The sequence below is a fragment of the Dermacentor albipictus genome, chromosome 5 (assembly GCF_038994185.2).
Source record: "Dermacentor albipictus isolate Rhodes 1998 colony chromosome 5, USDA_Dalb.pri_finalv2, whole genome shotgun sequence".
Lineage (NCBI taxonomy): Eukaryota > Metazoa > Arthropoda > Arachnida > Ixodida > Ixodidae > Dermacentor > Dermacentor albipictus.
In genome coordinates, this window is record NC_091825.1 from 122519063 (window position 1) to 122534161 (window position 15099).

The following is a 15099-nucleotide window of genomic DNA, read 5'->3' on the forward strand; positions in this document are numbered from 1 at the left end:
CTGTGTCCGCGACGGGGCTTTTAGGAACAAAACCTTATTTTCCTCTTTGACGCTTGGCTGCCCTCTCGACTTTCTCATTTCCTCGCCCCCGCTCACACAGTCGCCATCCTTCTTTCAGTGACTCGCGCTGGTTGCGTAAAAAAAGGTATTCCGCCGCGTCTCCATCAGGACACCTACTCTTGTCTCTCGACGCTGGTCCCGAGGAGGCCTTCGCGGACTTCCTGCGGTGGCTAGCGGGCCGCGGGGTTACTGGCGTGTAATGTACGCTGCGGGTCTAGCGTCCGCTGTGCTGCTTGCTTCGGTAGTTCTATGTGCGGAACGAGCAGGATGTTACGCAGTGCGTTACGTACGGTTGAGGTCGGTGGTGATTTTACTGCGACCGCCGAACGACTGCGTTACTGTGTAGTTTGCGGTCAGGCCATGTTCCACCTCAGAAGCGCCGGCCCGCTTCAGTGCAGGCAGTGCTGAAGAAGGACACGTGGGTAGTGGAAGTGTGTTTCGAGAAAAAAAGAAAGAAAGAAAACGTGGTTGCCCAAAAGAGCATTGGCTTCGATATGAGCCGGCGAAGGTTGAGGGCTTTTCCGTGGTATTCCTCACCACGAAGTACGGTCAGCAGCTTCGCCAGAGTTTTGTTTTGGGGAAGACAGAAACGGTGGACTTCGATGAGAAGCTGAAGTAGTTATAGCCCAGCTGGTGTGCTGGTATGGCACTTTAGGTATTGGGCGGGAATTGAGGCAGACACCATTGACGAGCAAATGCACAAACAGCACATACACTCATAGGTGCGAGCTCATACGCACCCTATACTCGCAGCTTCTCGTTTTCCTAAGGTACGAAGCCCTAACGAGATTCGTTTAGGAGGTTGCTTTTGGCCTACTTATAAAGTTTGTTTAACTTCTTTGGGTAGCGTTCTCATGGCGTTTGTTTAAATTTCTGGAGAGGTTATAAGCGCCGAAGCACTTTCATCGTGGCTACGAGCGCGAGTCCGATGCGTTTTTCCCGACAAGGTTGCCTAGTTGGCAATGATATACATTATAGATGAGACGGTATTGCATTCGACGAAGGGTGTTTTGTGACTAAGAGACACGAGAAATATATCTCTAACGGCTTGCGACGCAAGCAACGCCCAATAAAAGACGCATCTTAAGGTGTTTAAGGTGTCTTAAGGTGGAAAGGATGGCCGCGTTCAGCCTCTGTACACATGCTAGAGTGGAGGAACATGCGAGGGTCGTAGACGTAAACTTGCCTTTAACGCCCAGTTTTCGTTTTATAACTGCCACAAAGTGAGATTTAAATCATTGTGTTGAACGTCCCAAAGCTCCACAGGGGCTTCGAGAGGCGATGCTGGACGGCTCCGGACGAAGTCTGACCACCTGGGGTTCCTTAGCGGAGACATTGAGGTCGCGTCGAAATGTGCCCTCCGCAGTCGGGAAGCGAATCCGCTACCTTAGAAGCATAAATCTGTAGCCACTAGGTCAGCGCTGCCAATGAAGAAATTATAGTTTGACTACTAAGCAGTCAGCAATTCAGATTCCGTTCCTAAAGGCAAACACCCAAGGGAGAGAATACATAAGCAGAAGAAAATAAAGGCCTTTCACATCTTCGTGAAAAAATCAACATCCCTTTAATAACATAACTAAAAGCAAAGAGCCAAACAGGGAGAGAGAAATTTACTAGAGGAAACGCAGAGAGCTCGCGACCTGAGGTAATAGTCCTATAGTTACGCTGCTTAGAGGGAAGGGGAGGTGAATGAGAAGAGGGTTACGAGGAGTGATGATGAGGATAGAAGTCGCGGATGACCGCTACGTCGCCTTCGGGCGACGTACGTACGTAGTGCTCAACCTTGCAGCCTATCAGGTCGTCCGATTTTGCTAAATCAACCAATCAGCGTGCGCTTGTTGCCTGATACGATTGTATCGCCGCAAGTGATCGTCCCAGAACATGTCCCCTAGGATGCAAATGCATACACGTAAGTGTTAGAACACACCGTTGACAGTCTTGCACCAAGGTCTGGGTTAATAAAGAAATCGAATAGAGCATTCAACAAAACGATAAGTCACTCATATACATAAGCTATATGTATATATAGCTTATGTATGTATAGCTATATGTATAGCTATATGCTATATACAGAACCTATGGTGGGACTTGGGAAAACAACATGAAGGTTGTTGCGCATAGCGTCCATTCTTGCGCCTAACGCACGAATCTCTATAGAAGATGGCCGCGCTTGAAAGGGCGATCAGTTCGTTTTCAAACCTATATCATTTTTTTTTCGGGTTTCTTCAGAGAGGCTGTTAATGTTTGTCTTTTTGAGATGGGATTGCTATTTCGCTTTCTCGCGCAGGAAACTCCCATAAGAGTTGCTTCGCTATTAGGATAGCAGTGCTTTCTTATGGGCCGTGTTCGACCATTTAAGTGCCACCGCTAGTCGATCCGCATCTGGGGAATAGTTTTGCAATTTCCTTTCACCGCCAGCGTAGCATCCGACTTAGACCCGCGGCGCTAAGTGTCAGGATGTCGCTGCTTTCGTTGAAGCCAGGGCCAGCATAACCTGAAGGCTTCTTTCGCTTGATTCATTTCTTATCAACCACGATTCACGATCGACCGATTATCCTGGTAACGTAGGTAGCTCCTCGGGCCCAGGACTTGTATTTTGCTGGGACGCTTTTCCTACTCTAGACCTGAACCTGTAGCGCTTCATAGTGGCAACCATCTCTTTGCAGGGGACCGACTGCGGGAAGTAATGGAATGAACGAGCGTGATAGCGACCTGCCTATTCTTATCACGTGCTTGGCCGCCAGTATTCACTCGTCATGGCTTGTCGTCAGCATCCCCGTCACTAACCCGCCACCTCTGCGCAGGCCGTTACAGCAGACGGTGACGAGGGTCGAGATTACGTGCATTTGCTCTGGACGCGGGTGCGAGGGTAAAAGATTCCGATCTATGCTGCTAATTTCTTATCATCCGAGTCGGCTGTTCTTGGCGACAGTGGAAGCTCAGCTTCGGCGCACGCCCACGGCGAAAGACAAAAGGGATGGAAAAGTAGGAGAAACATTGCAGAATGCGGGCCCTGACTGCGACGCCCACGTTCGCCCGTTGTTGAAGAACAGTGAGAACATAATCCGGTGCCTTTAGGAAGACAGAACTTCGACTCGTCGGAGCGCTTCCCAACCGAAGCGGTGCCACTTTCGATGGGAAAACGGTGGGCGGCCCGCAGCAATCACACGAAGGTGAGGGCTCTGATCACGTGGCGGCGAAGGGGTGGGAGTGCATGTGTAGAGCGGGAACGACATAAACGGCCGTAATTTAAGAAAGGCGGCCGGCATTACGCCGCGGTCCCGACATCGCCTTGCCCGCCCGGCGAGCTCTCGAAGCGGGTCCTCGCCGTAGCCGCTTTTACCACCAGGACAAGACGTGCCCCGACCCGGCTTCGCTTCTTCCTCTCCTCCGGTGCGGGGTTATAATTACAGGCGGCTCATGCGCTTGTTGTTCCCTTGCGCGTGCGTGTGCCTACGTGCTCGCCTGTCGAGTCCATGTATTCGGGGAGGTAGAGGGGGCAGGAAGTGCCCGACTGAAGGGGGCGGCTCTGTTCTTCGAAGTGGACGCGTGTCAGCTGCAGCTGTAAACGCCTGCGCGTTTTTGAAAAAAGTTGTAGAGCACGACTTTCGTCGTGCGATTTCGCTATTGCCTCCTTCTTTTCTTCGCTAACTTGCCGACCCGATTCAGTTTTCGGATAGATATCGTCCGTCGTAGTCGTCATTTTTGGCGTTAGCGAAGATATGAGGAAACGAAACCTGTCGAGTTTCTTTTGCTTTCGTTCCTGGATGCTTTGCTCTTAAATGCCATTATAGCAGCTATGGGAAAGTTGTACCGGTAGTGCAAAGGGAAGCCGTTTCGAGGGTTCACATGTCGTGCGTTGGTATCAGGATCGACACGCAATAGCACTGAGAATGTTGGGAGGCTGTATTTTGTAACGATCCACGTTCGTTCACCATTACTTTACGCTTCGTGATTCGCTGCGACGATGACGCGCCGCCGTTATCTCTAGAATCGGCTATTGAATTGAATTATGGAGTTTTACGTGCCAAAACCACTTTATGATTATGAGGCACACCGTAGTGGAGGACTCCGGAAATTTCGACCACCTGGGATTCTTTAACGTGCACCTAAATCTAAGTACACGGGTGTTTTCGCATTTAGCCCCCATCGAAAAGCGGCCGCCGTGGCCGGGATTCGATCCCGCGACCTCGTGCTCAGCAGCCTAACACCATAGCCACTGAGCAACCGCGGCGGGTAGAATCGGCTATTCGGCGCGACGGATAAGAAGAGGAAATGTATCCTTGAAAGATGTGTTCCTACGTCGGACGACTGTGTAAAAGCTTGTTTTGCAGGTTAGTTTCTTATTCCGCTGCCCATTAGTCCTTTGAGACAGCAGGGTTAACAAACAGTCTACATCTCCTGCGATGTCCACGAAATTACATTCAGCAATCTTCGGCGTTTGTCTGGTATCCATGCGAGCTAATCGCGCGACCAGTGGCGTAGCCAGAAATTTTTACCTGTGCTTGAGGGGGGGGGGGGGGAGGGGCAGGAACTTACTGACGACGGGAACGATGAGAAAGAGGGTAGGGAGGTTTAAGCAGGTGGCATAATAATACAGAAATTAATGAGGAGGAGAGCACGGGCACGGTGTGCCTCCCTCTGGCTACGCCATGGGGCCCAACTGAAGCCGTGTGAAGCTCCCCGAGCGCTTCAAAACTTTTGGGGTGGCGCCCAATGACAGAAAATAACACCCTTGGAAACTGGCCTACGCGAACATCAACGCGATCCGCTATGAAGGCGCTGCTGCGGTACTTAAAAGACATGGAACTTTCTGACGAATTGTGACGGTACACTGTGTGATGTAGGATTGTACGGTGACACTGCGTAACACTAGGACCGCCTTTGCAGGCTGCGTGACAATGCCCACAGAAACAGTTCGTGTGTACGTGTGTGTGTGTGTTTTTCATTTTATCATTTTCCCTTTCTCACCTATCGCATCCCTTTGCTCCTACTATAGTACAAGGTAGCCAACCGGATATAATCTCTGGTTAACCTCCCTGTCTTTCCTTTGCCTTCCTCTCACTCTCTTAGGGGGAAATCTCAAATGATATAACATAAGCGTTGTTGTTCCTGTTGCCTCAGAAAGAAATCTTTTTTTCTTCACATTCATCATCCAGTTCTTCTACTACTTTGGCGTATTCTTCCTAATTTTCTGAAGACGCAGAGACCTTCTGTGCGCTAGAAGGGTTCGTACGAGCAGGTGATTGCGGACCTATTATTGGGGAAGACGGCCGGCCAATGGCAAACACATCTTAGCAAGGACAAGCCGCTTTGCGATTTGGGCCCCTGAAACAAATAGACGTCGTGCTTGTTGATGGGCCATCTCCGGCATTAACGAAAGCACTCGTAGAGGTCACCCTATCTCGCTCGGCTATACGCGCACCTCTCTCTTTTTTTTTTTTTGCCTGCACAAAGACCGACGCCAGTGCCGCCGTATCTTCGTGACGTCACATCTTGCAGCATTTCTTGAAAGGTTTCGACCCGGCTTACTTGGAAGCCGTGCCGCAGTTACCGCCCATATCAGATGCACGTGCGCAAAAATGCGGGCTCTCCGTCGGCCTGGAGGCTGAAAAAAAAGGAAGCCGGATGCGAGCGAAGGGGCTTTCCGCTTCGGTGGTGTGGGCGTTGCTTTTGAAGGGGACAGAGAAAAAAAGACGAAAGAAGTGAAGGTGGCCTTTTTTTCATTTTGTTAGTTATGCAGTGCAGAGTAATCTATAATTCAGGTCGTAGAGAGAGAAGAAGCCTTTGAAGTTTGACGGCGTGGACGTGAAGTGAAACCAATGTAGTGCCGACGTCTCCACATCGTGGGTGCTAACTCGAGGAGTTTTCAAAATGCGCGTTCGTATAATCTTTTACGGTGGACTGACTGGACTAACTTTGTTTTTGTTCAAACTCTGAATACCGGCACGACGGGTCCTGTTGTATTTCATGACTGCAGTTGTATCTTTGCTTCTTCTCCTGCTTGTTCAAGCTAATTTGTAAAAAAACAACAAAAAAACAAAGAAAAGACATACAGCAAAACGGGGGTGGGGGGGGGGGGGAGTGAGCAGGTGGAAGTGGGCAGTACGAGAGCAACGAGAAGGACAACACAATCCTGTGTTCGTGTCTTGTACGCTCGTACTTTTCAGAATCGTGAACCACTGCCAACTCGCACAGCTTGGGCTATCCTTCTAAGTAGCAAATGCAAGCTGCTAGGTGCTCTTGCCTGTGCTAACCCTTCGTGTCCTTTACTTAGTTAATTTTTGCGCCTCCTAATTATATCACTAAATTTACTTACCAAGTTATAATTATTTAATTATGCAAGGCACGTTTAGTCCGAAACCTGCGGTACATCCTAGTAAGTGGTCACGATGACCGAACTCCGCGCAATCTTTCTTTCTTTTCGACTTCAAATGTAAGCCACCAGTACGAAGGAAATGCCAATTAAGGACAGCTCCGAACGCTGAACGAAGCTTAACGTCTAGACGCAAATGCAAGAACTAAGCGAAAGCTAGCAGACAAGCCCGATGTGATTACTGAACGAGTGAAAAGCAAGCAGTCTGACAGACTTGTGCAGCAAAGCTCTAGGAAACGATCTAATTCGACCTGCCCTTCCTCGCTTCTATCCCGTGCTTTGTTGTTTGCTTGTTACTTTTAACAAAGAATAAAAGGCAATCTTTAAGCTACTTCCTTCTTACTTCCACCTTCAAAGAAATTCCTGTCCTTTTCTCAAGCAACACTCTGTTAAAGTATTTCAAAGGCACTGCATGCGCCTTTGTGTCCCTAGTTCGCGCTTTTGAGCCGTCACCAGAATCACTCATACACACAAGCCAGTTTCGGGGCTCAACAATGCGACTGCACCCTGTGCTTCTTCTTCCCTCCACGTAGGGCTCAATTTTACGACAGTCATTTCGCTCGCGCATCCGCTCTGCAAAACGACCGCGCAGGGTTAACAACAGCAGGGCCGACAAGCCGCTTCAAAGGGGACCAGCGATGCACCCTGCAGCTGGTCACGGGGGGTGGGACTGCGGCAGCAGTTCGGCAGGGCTCGCAGCCTTCCGCAGGCAGGCAGCAGTATGTAAGGCAACGGAACAGTGCACGTTGCAGAAGCCTGCAGGCATGGCAGTCCACAGAGGCCAGCTCGGTCGCAAAGCACTGGTGCCCTCCCTTCTGACAGCATCCCTTCTCGCGCTGTGCTTCTGCTGCTGCCAAAAAAGAAGAGGAACGCGTCACCCATCTAGGAAGGCCCGTCCTTGAACCCTGGTGGCAGCCCGTGCGGAGGGGAGAACCGGCAGCAACAGAAGCAGCGCTCGGTTTCGGCACGCTGGCTTCTGCTGCTGCTGCTCCAGCCGAGACAGTCGGGCCGGTTTGTTGTGTTGTGCCGGGCGGCTCGTCGGCCGTGGTGTGCGTGCTCCTTATTCTCGCCTGTGCGGCGGGCCGCCAGGCTGCTGCTAGAAGAGGCTGAGCGAGCGACTGTGCAGAGTCGGGCCTTCTTCTCTTCGTCCTCCTCCTTTCTCCCCAGAAAGCAGCTCCCTCTCTCTCTTTCTCTCACGCCCGTCACTTTTTCGGTGGTGCACCCCCCCCCCACCCCCCCTCTTCCTTGGGCAGGCTCTGTTGCTAAGGCCAAAGTGTTGCCCGTATTTGGGCCGCGAATCGAACGCACCTGGGCGTTGTTATACGGTTATTGGTTTATTGCTGCGCGCATATACTTGTTATTTCGTTATGTCACGTCGATCTCTCCATCTTCCCAGTGACAAAAAGAAGGAATTGGGGGTTTCCTAGTCGACTCTCGTTAATTCAATCTCGATTAATTTGTCATTTCATTTAATTCGAGAGCACTGGAACGTTCAGGCGAGAAACCACAGATTGCGTATGGAAGGAAAACTCGTTTATGTCGAACGCGAAAGCATGCAGCTTCGGTTAATTCGACCCCCACCGGCGTATCCCCTCATGCGCGCAGTGGCTACTAAGGCTTTAAAAACACGAAATTCAGCAGACGGTGCTACTGCTTATCTAGGCGTGAAGCTGCGTTACTTTACTTTTACTTTTCTTACTTTCGGAATATTCAGAACTTTTACTTTTTTGTTCAGTTCAACGCTGAGGCAGCGTCTAAACATGTCGGCACTCGTTGCCACATGCAGCTTGAGTTGCGCTTCAAGAACGTGAAGCAGAAATACACTACAGACTGCCTCGAGCAATAAAAAAATGGTTTAATCCGTTCACTTTGCTGCCGTTTGTTAATTCGGCCTTTCGGAAGATTCGACAAAATCTTTCGGTCCCGCCAGGGTCAAATTACGGATGTTGACTGTACTAACCACAGCCAGTGTGTCTGTCACTGAACCTCGACTGAGCAATGCTCACCGCTGGAAAAAAAGTGCGCGTTTTATATCAGTTTGCATGTGGAGCGGACCTCACGACAGCAACACGAATTGACGGTGGGTATACGTTTTTGTTTTTTTCACTGGAAGCATCAGGATCAGGATGCGTCTTCATAAATGCCATCTAGCTGCCGGATTCATTTGCTGTGGCTTCGGGCTCCCCACCATCATGCTTACGTAATTTTTGTTTCATAGAAAGCATTCATTAATGCTCTGGTAGAGATTCGCAGGTTATCGTTTCCCCTCCCCCCCCCCCCCCTTTTTTTTTTGTTTGCGTTAGTGTGACACGTTATCGTTATTCACGCCGGCGGACATAAGAAGAAACGGGATAATCCCCGATCACAGCTTCGCTTCACTGAAGATCACCAATTAACTTTTCAGACGAACAGATGCAGATAATAAAGTTTTAGAATTAAAGTCACTCAGCTCGCCTGAGGCATTTCCACTTAGTGGAAGTCCCGAGGCATAAGCATGCACGAGAGCTCACTTTGCGCAGAGTGCATTTGCATGTGTCTGTGTGTGCTATCTCGTCTTTCGCACTTGGCGCGTACAGGCATGCCGCCAGAACTTCTCGCTAAAGTTCTTATCGCTCTCTTTCTTCTCAGACGCTTAGCAGGGAGTATTTTCGTGCACTTCTTTTCCTGCCATAAACGCAGCTGACCTCTAAGCGAGGAGACTCCGCCAAGCGAAGACCACACGCGGTTTCCACAATGGTGCCAGGTATACGCGCAAACAAAAGGTATTCGCGACAGCGCGCTTAGGCGCGGAGCCACAGAAACACTCCGCGAATACGCCGTGCCGTTGTTTCAGCCTTCTTCCCTTAGCCGCTACGGTCAAGCGAAGTATGGTCCTTCCTTTTTCTTTTCTTTCTTTTTGTGTGCTAAAGACACGCGTCATAGAACTTCCTAACCAAAATTACTGGAGTGGAATCGGAGGCTACCGTCTGAGGGAGCTACAAATACGGCGGTTCAGCCAGCGTGAGGAATGATGGGTATTGTCTGATTTTGAGCGCGTCGAGATTGATGGTGTAGATTTTGTCCGGAGTAGACTGAATCTCGTCATTCCGCCTACAGGCGCCTGTCTGACATTGCAAAGTGGATCACTTTCAAACAAAACATTGCGCTAAAACTTTAACAATTCACAATTATTATATGCGTGTGGGCATAAACTTATAGAACGTTCATGCCACTGGAAAAAAAAAAGTAAGAAACTACGATTATTGGAAAATTTAGACACACCCGCCGCAGTAGCTTAGTGGCTATGGGCTAGGCTGCCGAGCTCGTGATCGCGGGTTGGATACCGGCCGCGGAGGCCGCGATTCGGTTGGGGGTAAACTGAAATAAAGAAAAGAAAGCGCGCTCGTGTACTCAAATTTAGGGTGCACGTTGAAGAACTTGAAGTCCTTAAAATTAATCTGGAGTCTCCTCATTACGTCGTGCTTCATTATGAAATCGTGGTTTTGACTCGTAAAACCCCACAATATTACGTTTATTTAGAGAGATGAATCGTTATAGTTAACGCTGCAAGGACGTTTACAGTCCGCCGAAGATAGACAAACTTCGTTATGACGAAGTGGGATCTGACACGAAAATACCGTCCTTGCACTCGATATGCGTTGTAAGGGTATATTCGCTACAAACTGATGTTGGTGAGAAAGTTTTTTGTAATTACTTCGTTATATCTGTTTGTTCGTAACATCGTGTTCGTTATATCGAGTAACCGTCATTCCCATGCCAGCGGAAAACTGTGTGCAACGCCAGAGTTATTCCTCTAACATATATATATATATATATATATATATATATATATATATATATATATATATATATATATATATATATATATATATATATATATATATATATATATTATATATATTGAATAAACTTCACGGTATGCGTGACAGCGTAGCGGTCGTTGCCGTTGTCTTCTCTACGGGCGCCCGACTTTTTTATCACGCCCTGCGGTCAATGCCGCCAGCGTCGGAAGCAGCGAACGCCGCCCGATATCCTCGCACGGTTGCACGCGACTTCTGCGTAGCCCCGGCCGGCACAGGATGTGCGCGACACCGCTGCGCGTGCTAGTGAGTGATGCAGGAAAGCGAGCTTTCATCGCTTCCGCCTCGGCCGGTGACATCGTCTCTAGAGCAGCGTGATTATGGGAAAAGACACCGCTGGGAAGTGAGATCACCGCGACAGTGTTGCTGGGGCGCGTTGGTACCTTTCGCCGCACTGTATAAGGGTTTAGAAACAGTTTTTTTAAATTCCTTTATTGCGTTATTAGTATACACGTAAAGACACTCGATTGACAGTATGACTTGGAGTAGGAGTGGAGGTGGGGGGGGGGGGTGCAATAACGAAAAAAAAAAAAGCAGTCCGGCATCAAGAAACAGGAGTAAAGAGAGTGGATATTTTAGTGAATGGCATAGAGGACTGCCGGTGCACAAGTATTGGCCTACGTACTACTCTGCAAGGGAAGGGAAGATGGAGAAAAATGCCCTAGAAGAAAGAGGGCATAGGAATGTGATAAAGAACTAGGAAAAAGGAAAAAAAAACAACAATGGAAATAAAGTAACACCACTTGACATCTGTGACGAGCATTTGAACGCGAGTTGACATCTTGGTTGCGTAGTTGGCTGTTTATATGGTGAACATTAGAGTCAGAAATGACTGCTACAGTTATCAAATGCGGCCGATTGATTCAGTGACATTCCAAAGCGTTCGTAACGTTATACAATGCTTTTGCAGTGGCCGTCCTCAATACCGAGAAACAATTGGTCAGTTGTTGTAGCATACGTGTAAAAAACCCCGAGGTAGCGGAAGAGGTGGCGATAGCCCTAGCTATCGTTAACCCCAGTTGTAGATACGTAATCAGTGACTCGCAGACGGCGGTCAGAAACTATGCACAAGGCAGAATTTCGCCGACGGCTGAGGCTATACTCAAAGCTAACGCGAACTATGTCATCTCCGAGGAGACGGAGGAACGACACATTATATGGTTCCCGGCTCACACGTCCCCCGACACCCCCGTACCCAACCTCAACGAGGAGGTCCACCGCGTAGCGCGAGGTCTCACGTTCCGCGCCCGCGAAGAAGGATCCTCTCTTGGGGTTGGAAATCCAACGGAGGCATGGACAGAGAGGGACAGAATGACCAGATACTGTGACATTACAAAATTTTATCAAAACTCAAGGCGGGTTTATCCGCCCCCTAACCCCAAACTCGACAGGGCCCAAGCGGTAGACTGGCGGCAGCTACAAACAAAGACCTTCCCCAACCCCGTCCATCTCAGGAGGATATATCCGGACGTCTACTCAGATGATAACTGCAAGCTATGCAGCAGGGCTCACGCAACTCTTAGACACATTCTCTGGGAATGTGACGTTATATGCGAAGGAAATGCAGTTTCCCCAGATGAAGCTGCGGCGCGATGGACGGCCGCGTTGCGCAGCTCAAACATCGAAGATCAACTATGGGCCATCCAGCAAGCCCGTGAGGCGGCGAGGAGACAGGATCTCCGGACCTCCTCGGGGGCGGCCTAGGCCCAGGCCACGAATTTGCCGGATTGTTAATAAAGTTGTTACCACCACCACCAATATATGTCACGGAGGAATGCGACATGCAAGCAGAAAAAATTACGATCTGTCACAAATCGACCCCGTACCATCAGTCAACAGAGGAAAATCTGGTGATGCAGTATTTTAGCCTCTATTGGTTCGTTCGTTCGTTCGTTCGTGTTCGCTCGCTCACTCGTTCGTTCGTTCGTTCGTTCGTTCGTTCGTTCGTTCGTTCGTTCGTTCGTTCGTTCGTTCGTTCGTTCGTTCGTGCGTGCGTGCGTGCGTGCGTGCAAGCGAGCGGGTGGGCGGGCGGGTGGGCGGGCGGGTGGGCGGGCGTGCGTGCAAGCGAGCGGGTGGGCGGGCGGGTGGGCGGGCGTGTGTGCTGCATCGTAAACTTTACATACGGCGACTTACGATAGCGCAGCAAATGTGAAATTTCAATGCAAGCACAGTCTGTTCTGCAACACTTTCATACTCCTACAGAAGAAAAATTTCCACCGGCACGTATTGCATTGCGCTCAGCAGATATGGGACAAGAATACGTACCAGCGACGCATAATTTAACTGGAAGCTGCAAGTTCCGTCAAATGCACTACGTAAGGATAATTCACTGCAGTAATAAATGTTGAAGCCAGGTAACGCTTTTCAAGTTGCCTAAAAGCTGTTTCATACATCCTACTTATTTGCTATGCCAGATTGATGGATTGTTACACTGGCTAACTTCCCTGTCTTTCCTCCCCTTTGTCTCTCTCTCTCTCTCTTGATGGACTCCAACGGACGATGTGTGTGTGCTGTGCTATGTGCTCTCTCTCCCTCTCCCCCTTCCCCATCTTTAATCTTCCCCATTCCTCTCCCATGTGTAGGGTAGCAAACCGATTAAGCTAAACTGGTTAACTTCCCTGTCTTTCCTTCTCCACTTTTTACTTCCTTCCTAACGCTTTTGCGAAGTGCCCTTGATCCTGACTTCGTTACAGCCTATGGTGCGCAAGCTTGTATAATATTGTGTGGTAGACTGCGCTAACTCGAAATACAAGTGAATTACAAGCGATGGTTTTATGTTCTTAAATTACATTAGTTGCTGTGCAACTTCTGTGTTGTGACGTATACAGCGCGTCAATTTGAACGTTATGTGAACTGTGCGTTAGCGCTTTCGGACCTATACTTACCTTTCATGTTGACATTCTCTCTCTCTCTCTCTGTTTTGTGCTTGTTTTTGCCTATCTGTGTTGCGTACTCTTCTCCTTTGTTTCTTTTCAGCCGGTCAATCTTTTATGCGTGCTGTTTCGCTAACCGAGAAGGACTAGCGGGCATCACGCCCCTTCATGCCCACCTCTACTGCACACGCATTTAGCAATAATATAAAAATAAAGGCACAGAAAGAGAGTAAAGGGACATTCTGAGACCACTAGTGTTGAGGAGTGAGCGAGTTTGGTATTTCATTGTCAAACTGGTTTTCAAACGGCTGTTTCTTCCTTGCTGCGCTGCACCAGTCTGAAAAAAAAAGAACATTCTGTGACACACGCAGTTCCACAAGCAAGTAAAGATACACAAGAGTCCCAAAACTCACAGAGAGAGAGAGAGAGAGAGAGAGAGAGAGAGAGAGAGAGAGAGCAAATGATAAAGGGAAGGTAGGGAGGTTAACCAGGACCGAGCGCGGTTGGCTACCCTACACAGGGGAAAGGGAAAAGAGGATGGAAAGTGTTAAGGAAGAAGAGAAAGTATACTGGGTATATCGTTCGGTCACTCAGTCCGGATCACAGACGCTGACTCAATCCAGTAGCTTTCAAATATCACAGCAGAGCTTTTGTGGCCTTTTGTAGCTGCGATATACGAGGCCATGGTCCCAAAATCTTCTTCAAGGTGAACGGTGTACTATCTAGCTGATTGAGAGCTGTGCAGAGGTCATGTCTTTCGTGTTGAAAAGATGGCAGTGTTATTGTTTTGAAGCTGGCAGTGTTGCAGACGAGACGGCCTGGAGCATCTACAATATAGCAACATAACAGAAAGCGCATAACTACGCCGAACTTCAACGGTATTTATCTTTAACGTTGGTTTAAACGGTGCACCTCCCCTCCATTATAACGGACCGCATCCCTCCCTCCTCGTGGCGCTCGATCTGGAACTTATCTGCAGGCCGCTCAACGCCGTTTAGCGCTATCGCTTCGCGCCTCGGGTTGTTTGTGGCGGCATATTACCGCCTCGCTTTGACCGGCCGTGCCGACGAGCACGTAGCACGAGCGCCGGGCACTCGTCCAGGAAAACACTAGAGCTCGATCGAGTGGGCTGCTTTTATTTCTTCAATGTAGAGGGTCACGCCACGTGTATGTAAGAAACTACAGCGGCAAAGGGAATTAAAGAAAAAAAAAAAGATCTCGTGCGTCTTGATCGCTCATCTGTTGGGGTCGAATCCCGCATTCAAATTATCCCCGACTCGCCTGGCGAACTCGCAGCCAATCTCACTGCGCTTTGCTTACATGTCTATACTCTACTAAGCAGATTTACTAACAGATACTGTCCAGTACTACAGCATATTGCGTTTTATTTCGCACGCTGCTTGCTTAATCGCTAAATTACGGCTTTCTTTTTTCAGAATCATCACAGTGGTTCAGTGTCTGCGGCTTTCTTTTATTGCTTAGCACGCGAGGTCTCGCGTTCGACTGCCAGCCACGGACGGCAGCCGCATACCGATGGCAACGGATATGGAGAACGCTCGTATACTTAGATTTCTAAGGAGGAGGAAATAAAGAGAGAAGACAGGGATATTAGCCAGAAATTCGTCTGGTTGAGTACCCTACTCGGGTAAAGAGGGAAGGGGGGGGGCAGGATTTCTTAGTGTACTTAAAACTCCATGTTGTCAAAATCATTCCGGAGCTCCCTTCCCCCGCATACGCGGCATTGCTCACAGCCTGTGTTTTGCTGTGTGAAGGTTAACTCATTCATAGATATATTTTTTATTTGTATTGCAGCAGTACGTTGTCTGCTGAATATTCAGCGTTCCTCAGGCCTGCGTTTACAGCATGCGCGACCTTTCACGGACTCGGCGAGCCCAAGTATAGGTTAGTGCGCGCGACGATAGCGTGATTC

General features: G+C 49.1%; 1 protein-coding gene across 16 annotated transcripts in view; it reads left to right on the top strand.

Moving 5' to 3' along the window:
• The first annotated feature begins 2669 nt into the window (after nucleotides 1-2669).
• LOC135911600 (cytochrome P450 3A29-like) overlaps nucleotides 2670-15099 on the top strand; it is a 204782-nt gene continuing 192352 nt past the window's right edge. For 14 of the 16 annotated variants that reach the window (XM_070538820.1, XM_070538822.1, XM_065443918.2 and 11 more), the window contains exon 1: nucleotides 2670-3233. The gene's annotated coding sequence lies outside the window, so the exon portion shown is untranslated. The remainder of the gene's footprint in view (nucleotides 3234-15099) is intronic. The other 2 variants (XR_011514589.1, XM_070538827.1) reach the window with 2 other exon arrangements.